The following is a 23,242-nucleotide window of genomic DNA, read 5'->3' as shown; positions in this document are numbered from 1 at the left end:
CTACATAGGGAGACACGATCCCCATAAAAAAATTAAGGGCAATCAGAGTTTGCACGGAGAGATATATATGTTCGTTCTTTCCGTGCGCTGTTCGAGAATGGATTAAAAGAGAATTATTGTGAAGATGCTTTGATGAACCCTCTACCGGGCACTTTAGTGTGATTTGCAGAGTATCCATGTAGATGTAGAAATACATGATGATCTAGCTGAGTGGCGCGTCTGGTGCATCTCACACCGTTTGTGACATTACAAAAGCTGAGTGCTTATTTTTCAGGCTATCAGGCGAAACATAAAGGAACTACTTACGTTCTACCATACTCAGAAACGGTTAATTTGTATGGTTGTATTGTCAACAGTCATGGAAAGAGCACAAATTACTGATTTTTCTGAAATGATAGTCCATTATGAAGATATCAAAACGACAAAAATAATTACTAAGCTACATTAGCAAGTGGGCAGTATCAGAGGCTATTTTCACTCACTTGATCATACGCTTCAGCATCCATATTTATATTTGATTCGATCCATCTTGACGTCTTTTTCGTCTCACAGTACTTTACGTAACTGATTTTTTTCGAATTTTATTAAAATTTACCATTCCTGGTGTGCGGTATTCGTTATCATTGATGTATGCATGAACAAACACTTGCTAGTACTGGTGTATCAGAGACACTATTGTTAATATTTTATTCGGTTTCGTTAAGCTATTAACAATGCATCAGATGGTGTTTTGAAAAAGTTTTCTGTACTCGACGGCTGGAGTGGAGGCTCGGTATAGTGAAGGGAAGGGGTGAGGGGGGGGGGGGGGGGGGAGTGCGGAGTGGGCTTGCTGGAGGAGGGTGGTTCAAGTACATCTCTCCCCAACCCAAAAAAATCTATAGGAGGGGTAGTCAACCTTTTCTACCTACCGCCCACTTTAGTATCTCTGTTAGTAGCAAAATATTCCAACCGCCGACCGGTTCCACAGCAGTGGTGATTTATAAAGTAGAGAAATAACTTTATCTTACATTGTAAAATTTATAACGCAGAATTACAGCAAGTTAAGGTACATAATAATAATTACTTGCCAAATTCTTTATATCAAAATTTTATGGTAAAGCAATGAAATCCTTTCTAAACCCGCTACCACCCACCATGAAGGCTGTAACGCGCACTAATGGGCGGTTGGGATCAGGTTGGCTACCACTGCAGTAGCTACTTATGCCTCTGTCGACGGGTAAGCAGGAAGGTCCTGAAAGAGTTGTACAACTTCACTGCAACTTCCTATAGATTTCATCAACTTTACCTTTTACTGTCACTATTACATCACAGTGATGCAAAACTTTGCTTCGGTAGTAATACTGTAGAGAAAAAGCACCCAGAATTTATGTGAAATTAAGCTGGTGGCTATCATTTTACTTCCGTATTGTATGTTAAGGTAGCTTCGAATAAAATTTTATTTCGCTGATTTGAGCACTAACATAACTGTGCTGAATGTTTTTCAAGTACTTTCTGAGCAGTGTAACCAGCAACAGCACTCGAGACATCAACAAAATCGTCGCGGATTACTCTTGCACAAACAATAGATCTCTCCATCACAAAACTTGGATAAAATTTTTGGAATACTACCTTTTGATGCGGCGTGTAAAGTGAAACTGAATGAAAAAAGATGGAAAGAGTAACAAGCCGCGCAACTACGTTTTAATTATTACTACCATGAAATAACTGAAAATAAGCTGTCATAGATCTGTTCAACATTAATAGCTTTATTTTACAACTTGCGGTTGTGTAAATTAACTGCCGGCCGGGGTGACTGAGCGGTTCTAGTCGCTACAGTCTGGAACCGCGCGACCGCTACGGTCGCAGGTTCGAATCCTGCCTCGGACATGGATGTGTGTGATGTCCTTAGGTTAGTTAGGTTTAAGTAGTTCTAAGTTCTAGGGGACTGATGACCTCAGAAGTTAAGTCCCATAGTGCTCAGAGCCATTTGAACCATTTTTGTAAATTAACTACACATCCAAGTGCCATACTCTCTGCGTGGGAAGTAAAGATTTTTTCCGAAAAAATCACGTCTTCCGACACAGGAGCAGAAAAATTACGTACTAAAATTAGAAGCTGTGTATCAGCAGCGGTGCCAACCACATAAATATCGTCGGAGAGTTCGAAACTTCTCAAGTGAAAAGAAACTGGACACTTTTTTTTCTCAAAACCTTCACGACAAAGCGCACATAATTGCTTTGAAGTTCTTTACAGTGGGAAAACGTAAAAAAATTTTCATCAGTCACCGCCTGAAAGGTGTGCAAGGTTCATGCATCGAATCAGTCATCAGTTATTTGAGAAAGATAACTTTAGAGCGAGCGCAGGCAGCCATTAACAGAGGACAGTGAAAAGAATATGAAATTCAAAACTTCATGTAATACGTATTAATGTAGTTACAATATAAATTTTACACACAAGCCATTTGAAAATAAAAGAAAATTGTCATTCACTACCAGTTCAATGCTGATAATTTTACAGATATTTCGATTCTTTAACTTAATACGGAAAAGGCCAAGAAAAAGTTGTTCATGAAAACTCCCCACTGAATGACTTTTTAGTTAAATCATTAGTATCTTTCACAATAACATAATATACGACCACTTTTAAAGTTGCGCATGTTTGTATTGAAAACATTTTGGTAAATGTTCTCTTGTATTTTAACTTCCAGGCATAAGATGCGTGACATGATTATAATGATAGTTTTTTGATTAACTGAAGATTCTCTTATCGAAGAATCATTTCATGGACTATCTTTCCGTGCACCAAGGGGATCCACCCTGCAAGGTGAACGGTAAAATCCATGTATGTATTTAAAAAGTTTATGTTCCGTGATGAATCTGAATTATGACCACAACAAGAAAGACTGTACTTTGTTCTATTCGTATTATCCTTACCAGTAGGTAAGTCGAAGCATGATTTTATGCCGCACCAGAAGCCTAATCACCACCCTGCCTGTGGGTTTACAAAAACTGAAAAATCGTTTGTAGGTTCACTCTCCTACTCTGTCTCCTTAATCTCCTGGCTCAAATTTGAAGACAGTCACTACACTGAATGGTTAAGCAGAACCAACAGGCGAATGTATAAAAGGTTTCAAGTAGGCATAGATCAAATACCAAAAATTATGACTAACGTGACTGAACAGTTCCTTTTTAATATATTAAAAATATCTCTAAACGGATTTGATTTTAGTGACAAGTTCCTTAAAACAGATTCGTCACAGTAGCATGAAAATGAAGATGTCATCAACGCTCTCCACCTAGTTGCTAAACTAAAGATTTTAAATTATCCGGCTCAGACAGGCACGAAGCTCACGAACACCGTAATAAATATATATTTAAAAAAAGAAACAAAACCTATATATTGTAGGTCGTGTCTGAGTATTCCCATAAGGTTCCTGGGCAAAAAGACACTTTATCAAAGAATAAGTATGCATTACATGAAATGTGATTCTTTCGCCAAATTTGCCTCATGCTGTTAGTACGAGTAAACAGGGGTTTATAGGTTGCATTATTAAAGTTAATGCAGAAACTCGGTATCAATAATTAGGTTGTAAATAAAAAAAATATTTTGTTGAAGATCTACTTCTGAACAATCCGTTTTTTCAGATAAAAAGTAAACATCTTTTTATGCATTTTTATAATTTTTTAGATGGAGAGGCAACGCCTCCCCTTTTCCAGCTGAGCATAAATCATGCACAACTATTGTTTTGTGCGAGGAAATCAAACTACAGGGTATCACAAAGAAAAAAATCAAACTTGAAAAATCAAAGCCTCACTAACTGTCATTTTTTAGAAAGCTTTATGTAAACTTTCTTACACTACAATTAAAAAAATTATTAAAAGCTACCTTAGAAACTAATCGTTGAAGGAAGCAGATGGAACTTAATCAGCGAATAATAAAAGCAATGGTGTTAATTCGTCAAACATAAAAACAATGTGTGTTGTACAGTTGATCAAAACGACGAGAAGAAAGCAGATGTCTCTTTTTGTTGCCTGAAAAATGTGTATGCATTACATTCACTTAATTTTTATATAAAAGTTGAACTGGAACAAGCTACTACACAAAAAAGAACAAACCGGTCGAGTGAGATGAAGGCAGAAACCAGGAACGCAGGAACTGGGCTGGCGAAAGTGAACTGTGAATGACCGTTCCCGGGAACGAGACGTGCGTGACCGCAGTGAACTGTGTACGACCTTTCCTTAGAAATCGTTCCTCGGTGTTCATGCTAGTTTTAGTGAAACGTTCCTTTGGACCCTTTCGTTTGTGAACGACCAACCTTTTATTTTATATCCCATGATGACTTCCTAGGACTATTTTGACATTGCAGGGCTATTGTAGCAGCTCTTGAATAAAATGACGATGTTTATATTGGGGTAATCCTAAAGCTAAAGTTACCATCCTCAAACAATAAAGTTACGTAATTAATGTAAGTTCGTAGGCTGCCATAGCTGTTTTAGTAGTTACAATGAAACGGACCAATATCCAAAATTAGTTTAGGTAATTAAGTTTTGTTTGTTTGGTGCGGTTGCGTTCTCGCTTCCCACGCCCGGGTTCCCGGGTTCGATTCCCGGCGGGGTCAGGGATTTTCTGTGCCTCGTGATGGCTGGGTGTTGTGTGCTGTCCTTAGGTTAGTTAGGTTTAAGTAGTTCTAAGTTCTAGGGGACTGATGACCATAGCTGTTAAGTCTCATAGTGCTCAGAGCCATTTGAACCATTTTTTGTTTGTTTGAGGATACATGTTCCAGTCTTAATTCACTCCAAAACCAGTGAACCTCAGCACTGCCGCACGCTGCAAGAGGAGCCAAAATAAGTAGTCTTTTGATAAAGTGGAGATAACATAATCGTAGGCATTTACAGTGTACCCGCATTACCTAGTGTTTCCAATTTCGGCCTCGAAAGATGCGTGTATGCTGAGAAGTGGCTGCAGCTTTTTTTATTTTTACCACATGGGGTGCTATACCCGAGGAAGGAGAGATGGCGCTACAGACTTACGTTGCACGTTCCTTTGAAGCCGGCGCCGCCATGTTAGATGCCCTTAAAATTACACGACTGCTATTTACGATTCCTTCTTCTTCTTCATATCTGTCATGTGCACAGCTGTTTTAATTAGAAAATGTTACGGAGCTTTCGAGAGTGCCGCAGCATCAGAAAGGCATTTTCAACATGTCCCAGGTCTGAAATGCATATTTGACCCTATACTACGACGCACTCGCCGCGTTAATATGACTTTCTTGTTGTTATGCGTTTCAAACAAGCAAGAAAAGAAGTACGTGATGTGAAGAAATTGCTTTTGTATTCCAGAACTTTCCTCAATATGTACTGACAAAGCTGATGTTCGGTCTTCGTCCTCTTCCTGAAACGCTGTGTTTGCCAGATATGGTGGGTTTCCAATCCTTCCTTCTAACACCGTTCATCCAGACAACTTTTCAGATGAGACCGTTAGGAATCCTACAGTGAAGTGATGGAAATAAAACCGTTACGGCAAAAGTAATGTATGTAATCAAAATTTAAAGAATGGAAATTCTAGTTTGGAATAGTTTGGACTGTCCCTTTGAAGGAAAGCAGCAATCTGGAGTGGCGTGGGAAGCGGTGACAGACAGTAGCGAATGGATGGAGGAGGGAGAAAAGAGGTCTGGTGGAGCATACAAGGACTAGATGGCAGTAAGAGAAGGCTGTAAAGCACAGTGTCAGAAGGTGCTGGGGGAGGGAGAGTGGAAAACAGGGAAAGAAAAGGAGAGAAGCTTGTAAGAGGAAAAGATCAGTGAATGATTGGTAAGGAGAGGTGATGTACAACGAGGCTCTGAGCACTATAGGACTTAACTTCTGAGGTCATCAGTCCCCTAGAACTTGGAACTACTTAAACCTAACTAACCTAAGGACATCACACACATCCATGCCCGAGGCAGTATTCGAACCTGCGACCGTAGCGGTCACGCGGTTCCAGAATGTAGCGCCTAGAACCGCTCGGCCACCCCGGCCGGCTTGGAAGATCAACATTATTATGAAAAGAACAGACTGCTACTCACGATAAAGATGACAAGTTGAGTTACAGACAGGCACAATGAAAAGATACGCACTGAGTTTTCGGTCAAAGCCTTCTTCAGGAAAGAAAACATGCACGTATTCACAGAAGTAGGCGCATCTCACACAGACATGACCATTATCTCCGGCCACTGCAGCCGGAGTGGGACTGTCCCTTTGAAGGAAAGCAGCAATCTGGAGTGGCGTGGGAAACGGTGACAGACAGTAGCGAATGGATGGAGGAGGGAGAAAAGAGGTCTGGTGGAGCATACAAGGACTAGATGGCAGTAAGAGAAGGCTGTAAAGCACAGTGTCAGAAGGTGCTGGGGGAGGGAGAGTGGAAAACAGGGAAAGAAAAGAAGAGAAGCTTGTAAGAGGAAAAGATCAGTGAATGATTGGTAAGAAGAGGTGATGTACAACGAGGGTGAAGGGACATGAACCGGGAGAATGTGATACTACACAGAAGATGGAAACTGTTGGGGGACAATAGGTACCTGCAGGTTGAGGGCAGAATAATTTTTGGAGCAGAGAATCTGTTGTAAGGATAACTCCCATCTGCATAGTTTAGAAAAGCTTGTGATGGAGCGGATGACCCAGATGGCCTACTTTGTGATATAGCCATTGAAATCAAGATTGTTATGTTCAGTTACTTGTTGAGCCACAGGGTGGTCCACTTTACTCTCGGCCACAATTTGGCAGTGGTCATTCCTCCTGGTGGTCACTTGGTTGATAGTCACTCCAGTAAAAAGATGTACAGTGATTGCAGGTGGTATACTACATGGCTGCTTTCATAGGTCGCCTGGCCAATGATGGGGGCAGGATAATCCTGTGACAGCACTGGAACAGGAAGTGCTGGGTGGGCGGATTGGGCAGGTCTTCCACCTGGGTCTTCCATAAGGATAAGATCCCTGTACCAAGATGGGATTGGGAGTGGCATAGGGATGGACTAGGATGTTTTAGAGATTGGGTGGGCAATGGAACACCACTTTGGGAAGGGTGCGAAGGATCTTGGGTAGGATGTGCTGTAGATCAGGACATGATGACAGATAATCAAAATTATGATGAAGGATGTGGCTCAGTCATTTCAGTCTAGGATGATACTGGGTGACAAAGAGGGTGCTCCTTTGTAACTGGTTCTTGAGGATATGAGAGGATTGAAGTGTGTGGGGATATGTAATGAACAACCCGTTTCTGGACTATGTCTAAGGAATAGTGTGTGTCTGTCAAGGTCTTTGTGAGACTCTCAGCACAGTGTGCAAGGGAGCTCTTGTCACTGAAGAAATGAGGATAGGGTATCTCGGCCCTCAGTCCAGATCATGAAGATATCATCAATGAACATTAACTAGGCTAGGGGTTTGGGGTTTTTGGAACTAGGAAGGTTTCCTCTAAATAGCCCATATAAAGGTTGGCACAGGAGGGTGCCATATGGGTGCCCATGCCTATGCTATGGATTTGTTTGTATACCCTCCCTTCAAAGGAGAGATAGTTGTGTCTTAATAAGGTATTTAAGTAATGACATAGCTGGTGTGAAGTCAGAAGAACTTTGGGAGAGGTAGTCTTCAACAGCAGCCAGACTTTGAGCATGTGGAATGATGATGTATGGGGAAGGGGCGTCAGAGGCCCAGGGATAAGGGGGTGGGGACAATGGAGAGTAGGAGAAGGAAGTTTTTAGTATCTTTGGCTAGATTTTGGTCAAATGGTCTGCGGTTTTGGTCAAAGCAGGATAAAATACTTTCAGCCTAGGCACGATAATAGCTATAATGTGGCATCGAGTGTTGTTGGATTTTGGGGAGCATGTAGAATATGTGTGTGCAGGGTGTCATAAGGGTGAGGAGGGAAATGGATTCAGGAGAAAACTTCTGGAAAGGGTCTAAGGTGTTAAGCAGGGATTGGAGATTAAGTTGAACTTCTGGGATGAGATGACTGTGACAAAGTTTACGGGTGAAATGTGAGACAACTCACAGAGGCCTTCTGGCAAGTCATCACTGTGATTCGCAATACATAGTGGTAGAACCTTTGCCTGCAGATAGGATGATTAGATCAGGATCTGTTTCGAGACTAAGCGTGCCTGTCCTTTCATCTGTTGGAAAACTAATGTTAGGAGGGGACCTGTGGATGGATGGTGAGCTCAGGTTGGAGGTAAGGAATTCCTGGAAAGTTATCTGAGTATGGTTAAGTGGGAGGTGGAGGATAATCGCGATTTGGTAATGGTATGAACTAGGCAGGGTTCAGTGTTGGGAACAGGTTGACTTTGGTTGAAGGGATTAGTGGCAAAGAGGTGTTTCCATTGCAAGGATTGGGAGAAAGAGAGTATGTCTTTGGGAGATCCAACATGGTTAAATTTGGATGTAGTGCTGATGGTGATCGTTTGGATAGGATTGAAACTTGTGTGGGGCTGGGGATCTTGATGGAAAGCTTAACAACAACGTTCTGGGATTGTTTAGGCTCTATATTTAGTGGAGAACTGACAGAGATTTTTGGGAAACATAGTAAGTTGAAAAGGTTAGCCGTAACGTCTGGGTGTTACGTGGGGTTGACGAGGAGGGATACTGTAGTTAGGATAAAGGTTTAACAGTGGTGCGCAAAGTCGGCAGTAGATTGAAGTTATTAGGTCACGTCATATTTCCTCGACGTTTCGACCTCCCTTATGGGATCTTCTGGTATCCACTACTGCTAGAACACTATTCATTATTATAAACTCCGTGTCTTGGTTTCTATATTACGAGTGCTACTTAATGTACTCAGGAAATCGTTAATCACTCTCTTCGTCCTTAAATGCACTTATAGATCGCCGTACATATGTGCAGTCCTTACAAGCCCACCAGTCTCAGTTCCGGTGCATATTTCAGAACCTCAGATTTCACGTCATGCTCCTGTCAGAGATATGGTTGAAGCATAGTATCACCTCCAGTTCTCTAAGTCTAGTTGGCTACGTTCTTATGAGAGTTGACAGATGCAACAGATGAGGGGGCAGTGTGGCAGCATATATTCGGGCAAATTTATACCCAAAGCTCGTGCTCACGTCCAATAACAAGGATAAGCAATCCGAATACATGTTCTCAGAAATTTAAACCTTGTTACAGAAAGAGTATCATTTGCGTAATATACAATCCACCGAAAGCTGAATAACTCTCCAATTTTCAGTCTGCACTATCGAATCTTGAACCTTCACATGAACACGTAATTCTAGCCAGAGATATCAAAATAAATTTTGTGAACAGTAGTCCTTCCGTATCAAAATTCATTCGCATACTTTCCTGCACAGAGCTCACACACATTCCTCTTGGATCTACTCAGCATAAAGCATATTCTCCAACGTTCATCGGTATATTATCAACTAAATAATCAAGCACTAATTCGCACTGATCAGATTTCCGCACCAAGTCTGTCTGCTCCTGACAACAGTTATTCCACATCACATACAAACAATTATGCAACTGAGTAAGTCTATTAGTCAGGATTACAAAACTCAGGTATGTCCACTCGCTAACTGAATACTTTAACAGACCTGCGGCACTATGGAAAAATCTACGAGGCCTACGAATAGGCAAAACAAAATCTGCTGCTGAACCTCTGCTTCCTATTGAAGAACTAAATGAGTATTTCGCAACGCCAACATCTATACTTGACCAACACACAAGAGCAAACAAGAGCACTCCATTAATAAATCAGTGGTTAGGGGATACGAGAAGTTTTCTCCGCAGTCTGTAAGCCCTAACACGCTTAAGAAGTCAATTGCGCTAATTCGTTCTGCAGCTGCAGTACACGATAATATTTCAGAGCAAATGATCAGTTTTCTCGTCGATCCACTGCTGTCCATAATAACGGACAATTTTTAGCAATTATTTAACCTCTTGCCCATTCCCATCAGACTGGAAGCAGAGACTCCAGTCTGGTTTCTGGAAAAATAACAGTACGATGACTCTTCTTATAAAATGACTGACGATTTGAAACAAGCCATGGACAAACAGCAGGCGACTATTATGTGCATTTTAGATTTCAGCAAAGCATTCGACACTGTAGACTTTGTCATTTTACTTGCTAAACTGAGAAGCCTAAACTTTTCTTCAAGTGCTGTACGTTGGTTCCACTCACACCTTACATAGTGCCAGCAATGTGTAATGATTGGAACAAAAAGGTCACAATTGAGGAATGCAGTATCAGGAGCTCCTCAAGGATCAGTATTGGGCCTACTACTATTCTCACTATATGTTAACTGTCCTCTCCCACTGTAAATATCACTTCTACGCTGGTAGTCTCCAGCTATATCTAATTGCAAATCCAACAAACTTGTGTTCATCTATCCAACATGTAAATACTGATTTACTCGCCTTGTTAGACTGGGCACAGAAATTAGTTTTGAAACTTAACCCATCTAAGACACAAGCAGTCTTAGTCGCTTGCAAAAAATTCATTACCCCTCAATACAGAGATTCTCTTCCTCCACTAATCCTAAATGGCACAGAAATAACCTTTCGTCCTCCTGAAAAGAACTTGGGAAAAGTTCTGCATCATTACCTAGGCTGGACTGAACAAACAGTTGCAGCCTGTAAGAAGATGTCAGCGTCACTTCATTCATTACAGAAGTATAAAAAAGGTTTCCCTTTCGAGCTTAAAAAGAAGCTTGTAGAGTCACTTATAGTCACTATACTCGACTAATGTGATGATATTCTGCTAGGATATTCATACTAAAGCTCACATGGATTGGAACTGGTGAGGAATGCTTGTGCATGATACATTTGTGACATTCACTTTTTCGACCATATCACTCCCGCCTACAAATAATTATCACGGCTACGTGCCAATAAGTGTAGAGACTATCATATCCTATGCTTGCTCTATCGTCTTCTCAATCACTGTACTCCCTCTTATGTATCGACAGCTTTTACACTACTGTCTGAACATACTTTCTCAACATAGTAAAATCCTCTCTGTACCAACACCTAATACTGGCATATTCTCTAAATCATTTTCCGTATCACGAACCCGACTCTGGAACAATATTCCACAAAATATCAGAGAAACCGAACCCTTTCCAAGCTTGAAAACACAGCTAATGGCCAACCATCTATCACGATAATCATCTATCTCATACTCAGATTCGCAGCTTAGTCCTGCAAATTCCGTCTATCCCACTAGTCCAACCCCCCCCCCCCCCCCTCTTGTCAGAAGAGTTCCCTGTTTGTATTTTATTGTTTCTTATCTTCTACTGTCGCTGCCTTCACCTACTTTTTTTTCACTCCTATTAACTCTAATCATGGAGTCAAATGTACTAAAATGCTTTATATAACTCCTTAAGCCATTCATTATTAATATTATCATTATCGTTAATATTGTTATTGCTATTACTAGTGTCAACCATCACTATTGTTACTATTATGATGTTTAATATTATTATGAATGTTATAACCGTAAATGCTGTTTGTGAAATCTTTCATATGTGTTGTTCCTGGCCCTAAGGCCCTATTGTGGTCAGACTAAATAAGCAATAAATAAATAAATAATGTAAAGATTACGTGTTGTCAGAACCGTTTAACACATCATTACAGCATTCTGTTCCATGCTGCTGCTTAATAACTATTGGCGACAATGCTGCCTAAAAGAAGCACTGAGTTTTCAATAAGATGTAACTGAAATTCTTTAACTGTGTTTTCTGTGCTAAATACATATTTAGATTGAAATAGGTTTTGATTCACTTCATCCACACTTCCACAGTTCCTCTCGATGATTAAAAACTTACTAATCATGACTATTCTTACATGTAATGCACAGTCGTGGGAATGGTTTCATTAGCATTTAGCACATAAAAAGACGACCAAATGATTTATTACAGTTGATATTTCAGAGCGGAACAGATCTTCCTTTGCGCAAGTGATGTCTCGGTTTTAGGGACATGACGAACTTTTTTTTCTTTGGTATGTTTAAGGAGAAATGATAACTTATCCATTTTTAAATGGTTTCAAAGTTAGTATCAGTAACCGCACGTGTTTGTTCCATACAAAGACTTAATTGTTGGAGGGCAAGCTACTGAATTGTGTGTTTCATATATCATCGATTCTTATGTTCAAATTGCTAAAGCCAAGGAAGGGATTGCAAATTTCCTTTTTCATTTTAAAGTAACAAAGTACCACTGAATTAGCATCATTAAACTATGCAGTACTATGTTCAGTACACGATTTTCGCGTATTGCAGTAAAATAATAGCAGTCATTAATGACCTTTCCTATGGACAAGTTACAGCTACTATTGTTCCATTGGCAGATGCTAGGTCTCATTCCAAATTACATTTAGAGCGTTGCATTTAGAAAGATAAGAAGCATTTCTCATACAGAAAGTTACAAAGCCACACTGCGTTTAGAAAGTTGTACCATAGAACGTTCACAGAAGTTACAGTCTACAGGTTGCATTACCATCATCACTATAACATGAGATATAGATGATAAACAAGTGGAAGAATAGGAGCCATACGTATGAACGTGATTGTGGCGCACCTGGAGACAGGTATTTCACGACCTTTTTTCTGCTGGTCTGTACTTGACAATGCTTTCTAACGCGAAGCTACGGTCGAGTAATACCACCCAGAACAAGGCAAAAACAACTATACTGTGACGTCATAGCCAAGCGGCGTCGTAGCACACAGCAGCCTACACACAAAATAATTGTGTGGCTCGTGAAATGAGTGATGAGTTGATACTTGAATGAGGGTAGTTAACAGAGACGAGAAATGAGGTCAAAACAATTATGAAAGCATAACTTCGATTAATTTCGTGCGTCGCATACTCAACATGTGTAACACATTTGAAAACCAAACTACTGACGACTTTGAAAAAATGGGCTATATTCGTGCCATTGAGCTGTTAGGAACGCCTATGGGATTTTTAAATGCACAATCTTTGTTTAGTAAAATATTCACAAATTTTCAGAGGATGTTTGTTTGCACACCACAGTCGTTGTATTTACACAATTTCTCTTACCAGTACAACTTGAAGAACAAATTCAGTGTCTAGTATTTTTGTTTAATGGAACTCATTTTCAATGGATCTCCAGTTCCAAATGATTATCAGTCGCAATATACACCAAGTAATGGGACTGCACTGATACAGTAGATACATACACACTCCTCTTCAGCTATTTTTACCGAATTCACCCGTAAGGATGTTATGTGAAATTCTTTTTAAATACTCATTATTGTTGGCTGCTCTATTCTTGATGCTTCCCTCCAAACCGCTGTCCCCAGGTGCGTTTTCTTCTGGTGTCTCTTTGGATAGCCCAGCAGCTGAAGACAGGTAGGCTGGACAGATCAGGAAAATGCCTGGTAAGGCATCTGAATCAATTCGTGGTTTTGAAAATGGAGCAATTACGGTTTCTCCTTCGTGGCAGATAATTCCCAGGTAAGATCGCTAGCTTCGAAATGCTAGTGACGCACCTGAAAAATGAACAACAAAGTACGTTAATCGTAAAACGAGGGCTATTCGCAAAGTTAAGTTCCGACTGGTCACAAAATGAAAAATTGGACGAAGTTTCGCGCAGATGTGTTGGGTATCGTCTCTAGTATTCCCGTAGATGGTGGCACATCGCTCTTTTCAACTCTGAGCGCACAGAGTCCACGTAAAGGTGCCTGGGAAATAGTGGCTCTCACCAAGTGCCAGGGCCTGGTGAGAGAATCGCTTGATGTCGTGCAGCCCGTTTCGTTCTTCATCAGAGTTCTCGGCCGCACTCTGCAGGGGCAATGAAGATGCTCCTACAGCGTTTTCGATGGGACGTGCTGATCACCCACAACACAGCCCGTAATTGGCTCTTCCTGAGTTTCATTTCTGCTCACATGCACCGTTGGCTATGAAGATAACCTTTTGACACAGACAACGAGCGTAGACAATAGGCAGAAAGCACAAGTAGCTGCCTTCTATGACGAGAGTTTTGGATAGTTAGTACAACGCTAAGTCGGAGCGGCGACTATGTAGAGAAGTAGCTATAAGCTGTAGCTAACTATTGCAAATAAAACATTTTTGATTTTCCTAGTGGTTTCCATTTCGCAACCGATCGGAACTTACTTTCCGAATAGCCCTCGTAGATACAAACTAAGTTTTCCAGCAAACAGTAGTATGCTGTAATCTAAAACAAGCATTACTAAATTATATTCAAAATAAAACATACTACTGAATAATTAGTAACCGCGAAATCCTGCCTTGGAATTGAATGGAGCCATTTACTCCTCATTACATCATCTTCAGGGAACTTGACTGCATGAACCGTGTTTCCTAGTGTATAATTTCCAGTACTTTTTGGTACGCAACACTTCATAACCGTAATTAAGACGAAACTGCATAAACATATATTTCGTTGCGTTAAAATCACACAAAGACAAGTTAGAAACACACAGTGTGATTCCTTTGTAAGTAAATAACAATTTTTTTATTCCGAATACGTTGATACAGCACAAGACAGCCGTTGACGGCCGCCACTTGTCGCTGGCGTGGTAACTTGGAGTTCTCGCAGTAGTTTGACTTTTCCATGTAGGTGGTGTTGATCTGTGTGCAGCCAACTAATGTGACAGGGTTGCTAGGTCCGAAAATAGAAATGCCGGCCGCAGCGTTATATCTTGCCGGACATTTTGTCCTAAAAGCCGAACTACCTATTTTAAGTAGGAATAGAGTCGGCTGGGTATTCTCAATCGTTGTATATTAACCAGTTACAGTCAGTTTTTTGAGAGATGGCCTTAAACATGCTTATAATTTTAAAAAGAACAACCAGTAAACAGCCTCATAATTCGCCAGTTTGATAGCAAATAACTGTTCATTCTTTTTCAGTGGCGCCGTCTTCCTATGACAATCATAAGTTAAAATAAGTTCTGCGTTAAAAAACCATTTATCTGTTCTCATGGAAAGGAAAACGAAAAGATATTCCACAACTTTCATCTTTACAATTAGGATTATAAAGAAATGACAATATCTGTAGTATTTAAGTATTAATATTTCTCATTTGAACCCACAATATGAGGAACGTATTTTTTAAATTATTTAGCTCGTGGCAAAATAATACTAAGCTACACAAGAATAACATTATCTTTGAGACTGTGTCGCCTTGCAACTTATTACCTTCGTTGTCCATTGGTCATTTGTGAGAGCGAGAACACGCTGGCTTTATGGATTTGAACTGCAAATATTCTGCCAGTTTCAATAATCAATATTTATTTTATAATAATAAGTGTACAATATGAGTGCTGCTAAAACTCAGAAACGAGTTCCGGTTCTATCAAGGGAGTGATGGCCCTCTATTCCCCATCCATGAAGGAGGTTCCCGTTTTTACCTGAAGGGCGTGCTTTTGAAGATACAAGGGCTAGGAAGTTTCGCCCTCTAGAAATTTCTAGAATATTCCAGAACATTCGAGTCTATTCGAGAACATTAGAGAACATTCGACAGTGTTCGAGAACACTCCACAACATTCCTGAATGTTGCGGAATGTTACACAGTGGTCCGGGATGTTGGGATGTTCTGGAATGCTCGAGAAAAGTCTGGAACACTCCAGATCATTGTGGAACATTCTAGAACACTCTCGAATGCTGTGGAATGTCCTGGAACATTGGGAACTATTCGAAGTCTTTTTGGTCTGTTTTGGAATTCGCCACTGGTGGGGATACCCAGTGGTAGGGGTATATGAAGCAATACTTGTCGTGGGTTCGAATGTAAGTTTCTTATCAGTGACGAAATAATAAATCGAAAAAGTAGTGCTGTGAGTGAATAAAAATAAACAGTGAAGTGTGAGTAGTTAAAGTAATACGTGACTGAATATAAATCTAAAATTAATTTTGAAAGGTGTGTAAACTGTGGCACCGGGAGAACGCTTCTAATAAATCTATCGCTGGCGGAAATACGAGCTAAACAACACATTGCACTTGCACTGGCATCATCCGACATTGCGGCCACACTTATGGAAGTACAAACTGCCTATTGGCCTTGAAACTACTGTTTAATATAGCCGAAGAACTATTCCCGGTACGTAAGATCACAAGAGCAACTGGACGGTCTGAACATCTAAGGTAAGCCAAAATTATCTTCAGGGACGAATACACAATGACACGTAAAAAAATCACTCGGAGCCGTGGACAGAACATTACAAGACTTTCGAGGAAAGTCTGAAGAGATAGGAAGAGCTATACTCATAGTCTCAGGAGATTTTCGAGAAACACTTCCAGTTGTCCCCAAGTCACCACCAGCAGACGAGAGCAATCAATGAGTCACATCTCTGGCTACACATAGAATACTGCGATTAACAAAAAATATCAGAGTTGAACTATCGAAAGACAACACAGCAGTGCATTTTGCTCAACAACTTTTACAAATAGGCGAATAGGCTCATTAAACTCACATCAACCAAATTTATCCAAACATTGTTCACAACTGTACCAATTCGGACTGGCTATCTGAAAGGGCTATTTTGGCAACTAAGAAAAATATTGTAGACAATATCAACTTAAATATTCAAATGCAAGTTCCCGGTGAAGATAGAATGTAGAAATTGATCGACACGACGGTAATCGTTGAACAAAGTGTGAACTTCCCTACAGAATTTCTAAATTCTTTGCTAATACCATGAATGCCATTATACTACATTCGACTTAAAATTGGATCTCCGAACATACTACTCAGAAATCTCAGCTCACAAAAACTATGTAATGGAATAAGTATGATCGTCAAATAGCTATCGAATAACATTATCGAATGCGAAATTGTGACTGGAAAGTACAGTCGACACACCCTGTTTATCCACAGAATACCACTGATCTCTACAGAACTGCCATTCCAATTTAAAAGACAAAAATTTCCAATCAAATTAGCCTACAGATTTACAATTAACAAAGTGCAAGGACAAATTTTAAAATGTTGCGCCATCAGCCTGAAAGACTGCTGCTTCTCTCAAGGTCATCTATACGCAGCTTGCTCTCAAGTAAGAAACTTGAAAAATTTGTACATATATGCCCCGGATAACAAAATTAAAAATGTTGTTTACTAACAAGTACTGTAAATATGATTATGAAGGCTTTCCCGGCGTAATATTTGATAATATTCTTCTCGAATGTGCAGCCGAATCATAACGTCATCTTGACACAATATTTCAGCGATCCAACTGGCCGCCATCTTCAGGTGAGAATGCCGGAACTGACTTCTTAGCGGTTTTTTTTTTCCTTTATTGTGATTTTAATACCTGTAGAACAGGTAGGCTGGCAGCAGCACAATACGCCGCTCTTCAGCCAAAGATAGTACAATGATGAAACAGAGAAGACACATGAGTTGGAAAAAAACGGCGGGGAAAAGCGGTAGACACATGAACATAAAAAACATGAAGCCGTTCACACTTGATGACAATTCACACTACCAACTGTTGACACGAAGCACAAACACTGAAGATGTCGATGGCACTGGTGAATGATGGAGTGTGACGGTGAACACTGAACACTAAACACGACGGCACACACAAGACACTGATGGCGATGATCTCCGGCGCGTGAGTGTCCACTTAGTGTGTGCGAGTCCGGGGACCTGCCAAGAGGGGAAGAAGGGTGAGGTGGGGGAGAGGGGAGAACAAGGATGCCAATGGCTGAGGAGATGGGGGGAGGAGGAGAGGGACAGGGAAGGGGAAGTCCGGGGGACGAGTGGGGAGAAGTGGAGGAGGGAGCGAAGAGGGAGAGAAGGGAGGGAGGGTGCCCAAAGGAGCAAACACAGGAAGAGGGAGGGAGGATCAAAGTTGGTAGGAGGGGTAGATGGATGGGAGGAGGGCATCATCAGGGAGAGGGAGCTGGCGGAAGCCACCTTGGGAGAGGGTAAGGAGGGTGGAGAGATGGAGACCGGGTGGAACATGGGAATACAGGCGCGGCAGTGGGCGGGGGCGGAAGAGGATGGGCGAGACAAGTGGGTGAGGAGGATCGAGTTTGCGGGAGGTGTACAGGATCCGTATCCTTTCAAGGAAAAGGAGGAGGTAGGGGAATGGAATGAGATCATACAGGATCCGCGTGGGGGAGGGGAGACAGATGCGATAGGCGAGGCGGAGAGCATGGTGTTCAAGGATTTGAAGGGATTTATAAAAGGTAGGGGGGACGGAGATCCAGGCCATATGGGCGTAACAAAGGATAGGGCGGATGAGGGATTTATAGGTGTGGAGGATGGTGGAGGGGTCCAGACCCCACGTACGGCCGTAAAGGAGCTTGAGGAGACGGAGTCGGGAGCGTGCCTTGGCTTGGATTGTCCGGAGAGTCGACGGTCGAGGGTGACGCCAAGGTACTTAAGGGTGGGGGACTTCTCAGCGCAAGCGGCGGCCCCTATATAGGCCGCAGAAAGCCCACAACACGTGCGCGAGAAGGTGCCGTAACTGCCCCGTAGCGCAAGTAAACATACCGCGCCGCCAGTGGTGGAAACAGGCGAAATCGAGATATCGCTATCAAAAATTAAAAATTGTCCCGGCGATCGAAACACAGACCGTTGTTTTTTAATGTCTGATAACACAGGGTTCCAAGTCTTCCTTAAAAGGTAACCCTTGTCTCTATTAATAAGACAGGGGCAGGGGCAACCATTTGTGTCTCGTCATACAGCATTCTATGTCCCTCGGTGAGACACTGCTCCGCCACTCGCCACTGCAGATTTCTCAGGCTGAAGCAAATACTTTTGATATGATCTCTTTTTAGAATTCTTCCTATCTTCGAGGAAATGCTCCCAGCAAAAGGTAGAAAAGCCACAGATTTGAAAGTATCTTCTGGTTGTTTAGGCAAAGGTCCAGACTGGAAAGCACGACGGATCTGTTAATCTGTATAGCCATTCTGTTTGAGCACAACCTTGAGATGGTCCAGTTCTTGTGTCAAGCTTTCTCCGTCTGAAGTGGCATAAGCTCTTCTCGCCAACGTCCGCAGGACCCCCGTACGCTGGAACGATGGATGACAGCTATAAGCATGCAGGTATCGGTCCGTGTGCGTAGGCTTTCGATAAACACTGTGTCCCAGTGCCCCATTACCCTTTCTGTACACCAGAACATCCACAAACGCAAGCTTTCCATCACTTTCCACCTCCATGGTAAACTTGATGCTAGGATGCAGGGAATTAAAATGATCTAGGAGGCGGTCAAGAGCTTCTCTCCCATGAGGCCACACCATAAACGTATCGTCGACATATCTCCAGAAACAGGTTCGTTTTAAAGACGACGTCTTCAGCGCCATGTCCTCAAAATCCTCCATAAAAAGACTGGCGACTATTGGGGACAATGGGCTCCCCATAGCCACTCCGTCAGTCTGTTCAAAATATTTTTCGTTGAATAAAAAGTACGTCGACGTCAGCACATGGCGACAAAACTTGGTTGTTTCCTCATCCAGTCAGTAAATAGTTAGTATGTGTTTTCAATAAAAGAAATTAACTCTTATACTTTAACAAGTATTGTGAATAGTGAGAATATGTTTTCAACATTTGTTTATCTCTTATATTTTGAAGTGTAGCCTTTCATTCCAACTACCACAAAATCGCATACCAACTCCCTGTGCAAAGCCGGATACCCCAGCCCTATTAAAATGCTTCATTAAGCACTTGCGTTTCTAAACAACGTTAGGAGCGACGAGTGAGCATTGGAGGTCGGTGAGTGGAGACTTGGCGCTGGCTAATCGGCACATTCCTGTCAGTCTCGCTCGCTCTCCACGTACCGTGACTGTGACACTGTGCTTTAGGTTTTTTCCACCCACGAAAAAGAAACATACGATACAGACAATAACAGCATTTTTTGATATATCTGAATATTTCTGTGGTATTTCTACTTATACTTATTCCTTGTGTCCTTTGTTGTGCGTTCTCTATTTAGTCGCTAAAAAGCCTACTAATAGCCGGACAGGTCGGACTTGAATATATTTGGCCGAACATGAGCCTAAAAATCCGGACACGTCAGGCTAAAACTGGACCCTGGCAACATTAACTGTGACATCTGTTGTAGCAGATGGGCGATAGTGTAGGAATCATTTACTCACACTAGTACACAGAAATCTAACTGAACCAGGTGTCCGTAAAAACATTACCATCATAAAATGTCACTCACTGAAATGCATGAAATGATCCAGAAAGAAACAAAATGGGGTAAAGTGTACCTTTGATATATCATAAGCTGACTGATGCTAGCTACTCGTCCCACTCTGCCTGGGACATTCTATATTCACAAATCTCTTGTTATTTGGATACTAAGAGGAAAGATCCACACCATACGTCAGGAGGAGACGCAACTCGCTTTCGTGCCCGTTGCATTCAGCAAGTGCTCTGCCTCCGCTGTAGATAACATACGGCCGGCGCAGAGAGAAAGCTGAGTCTTTTGCAAACGCCAGAAAGCCACCATAAACTGTGTGTCTGCCGACAGCTTGCAGCGTGTCTACCCACGCTCAGGCTCCGAGAAACACCCACTGCCACCCATCCCACCGCACCTCCGCTTCCGTCACAGTCGCTGCCCAACCGAGAGAAATGCCTTCCCCTGCGAGTCCAGTGACCTCAGTAGGAGCGCCGTTTCAAAGCAATATTTTGCTTCCTGCGTTGTTTCGAGTTGATATTTCTAGCATTTCGTTCAGCGTCGAGAAATAGCGGCAAAGTAACAGAGTTGATGATAAAACACGAGAGAGCAGTCCTTTCTCTCTACAGTTATTACGAAAATGATAGGGCACCGTAATACATGAAGAAATTGGTGCTGGAGGCTTGGAAATAAACGAGACTTACTGAACCAATCGAAAAGAGAATTTCGGCAGTGAGCAATGACAGTGTGTAAATAGAGTGACTAAAATATATATACAGAGGGGTCCAAAAAAATGTATGAACTGTTTAAAAGTCCATAACTCGCGAACTAATTGACGGAGTTGTCTCATTTTTGGTGAAAGTGCAGCTTAAAGTCCAACTTCAAGATATGACTGTAGGTGTTCGAAATGGTCTCCATTAACATCCACACATAAACGATGCGGCCAAACTCCAGCACGAAGTACTGACTGCAACGTGTTCAGTTGGATATTTGCACATGAATGTACGATGGACTCTCGAAGTTCATCTAATGTGCGTGGCTTTTGTCGATAAACGACGTCCTTTAGTGTTCCCCATAGGTAAAAGTCCAGAGGATATAGGTCTCGGGAACGTGGTGGATACTCCACAACACCTCTACAGCCTAGCCATCTTCCTGGTAGATTTTCGTTGAGATACGCCCTAACACGATTTTGGTACTGGGCTGGGGCACCATCTTGTTGAAAGTAAACTCTCCATATAAGTCTCGGATTGCAGGTAAAATGGATGTCTGAAGCTTCTGAAAGTACGTCTCACCGCTAACTGAGCCGTCAAAGAAGAATGTTCAAATCAAGCCCCGGTAAGACAACCCACACCACACATTTACTCCTGGCAAATTCACGGCTTTGTCTACATGAACGTTCGGATTTTCGGCGGCCCAGAAGATACAATTGTGGTGATTTACTGTAGCATTGAGTTTGAACTGTGCCTCATCAGAGCATACAATCATCTCTGCAAACTCTTCTTGCTCACCATGTTAGTAAACCACTCGCAGTACTCCATTCTACAATCTGGTTCGTTCTCGTTCATTGCTTGTAGCAATCGTGGGATGTAGCACTTCCACCTGGCTGTCTTCAAAATTCGCCGAACACTTGAGCGACTCACTCCAGCTTCACGGGCACACTGACTCACAGACTTCTGTGGTGAGTTAGTGAATTGTTGTAACACACGACGGGAGTTAGCTGGACTTGTTGCTGTTATACGTCGTCCAGATCGTTGTTTGTGTACATCTTTAACACAGCCTTCGGCTTCAAATTTGTCTCAAATGCGGCGAATTGTTAAACGTGTCGGTGGCTCTGTTTGATACTCATTTCGCCATTGCCGTTGAACCTCATTAATATTTTCGTACTTAAAATATCACTTCAAAACTGACTTCCTTTCATCGAATGTAAGCCTTGCGCCAGCCATGTTTACTCGAGTAACTGGGTGCAACTAAGAACAAAACACTGACTATCTGGCGACTGTCATCTGACAAAACAAAACAACGCTATACAACGCTTGTGTGGCGATTGCCGGAACTACAAACTATTACACTACCAAAGACGAGACAAGTCCGTCAGTTAGTTTGCCAGTTATGGACTTTTAAACAGTGGATGCACATTTTTGGGCCCCTCTATTTTTACAAGAACTCTTCCCCTGTCTACGTGATACCAACTGAGCAACTGGTAGTATACTACCCACGATACCAATCTGGGATTGAGTTCCAGGTTTGCAAATAGCTGTAGGCATAGTGTAGCTTGTTACAAAATCTTCATTGCAGCCTAGCAATACGTAAACATTCTGTGAGTTGCAGTAGTATGTACCTGTGTAGATGTAGTATTGCAGTGTGTCCGAAAGACGTGTCCCAGTGCTAGATGTGCATCAACTGGTGTACTACAATGAGTGCTTGTATCGAGTGCCTAAATAAAACGTCAGCCTGTGGTTTAACTTCTATCTGTTTCAGCACACCGACTGTAATAAAACTTTACACAACTAGCAAATTCTTTTACCAAGAGTAGGTCATCATTCCAATTTCAGGCTGATAACCATACCAGTTGCTGAGATGTATAGTTTAACTGAGACTGGAAGCATTGCATACAGAATAGCTTGCTAACATACTAGTATGACATTGTACACATGGTGATTCAGCTATATCTACCTATGGAATTTCTTTAACCAACAACACCTTCACATACCACACAGAAGATTATCATATATGCTCGCTCATTACCCACAAGCAATTAGTCATACAGAAAAGATAAACAGGACATTTCATAGTAAACTTAAATTAGTTAAATTTTATTCTGAGATAAGTTTTCGCTAGAGGTTGTAGTTTTCTAATTATTCAATAAAAATAAAACTGTGGTCTCCAACAAAGCGTATCTCTGTACAGTCTTTAACTACATTAAATTTTCTACAAAAATGTCCTGCTCATTTTTTCTGTAGGATTAATAGTTTGCACATAGCGAGCAAAAGAATAAGAAAATTCAGTGTCTGGTTTTTGCAGGTGTTGTGGCTTGCATAAAACCCATACATAGGGGCAGCTGAATCACTATGTATATATCACAGAAGTAATCTAAGTAAACGTCTTGTTGTTAAATATTCAAAACAAAGTTTTCAAGAGAAAATTAAGATTCTTGGTATTATATATATTTTTAGAACATCATTTTC

The sequence above is a fragment of the Schistocerca cancellata genome, chromosome 9 (genome assembly GCF_023864275.1).
Source record: "Schistocerca cancellata isolate TAMUIC-IGC-003103 chromosome 9, iqSchCanc2.1, whole genome shotgun sequence".
In the NCBI taxonomy this organism is placed as follows: domain Eukaryota; kingdom Metazoa; phylum Arthropoda; class Insecta; order Orthoptera; family Acrididae; genus Schistocerca; species Schistocerca cancellata.
Note: the sequence above shows the minus strand (reverse complement) of the source record.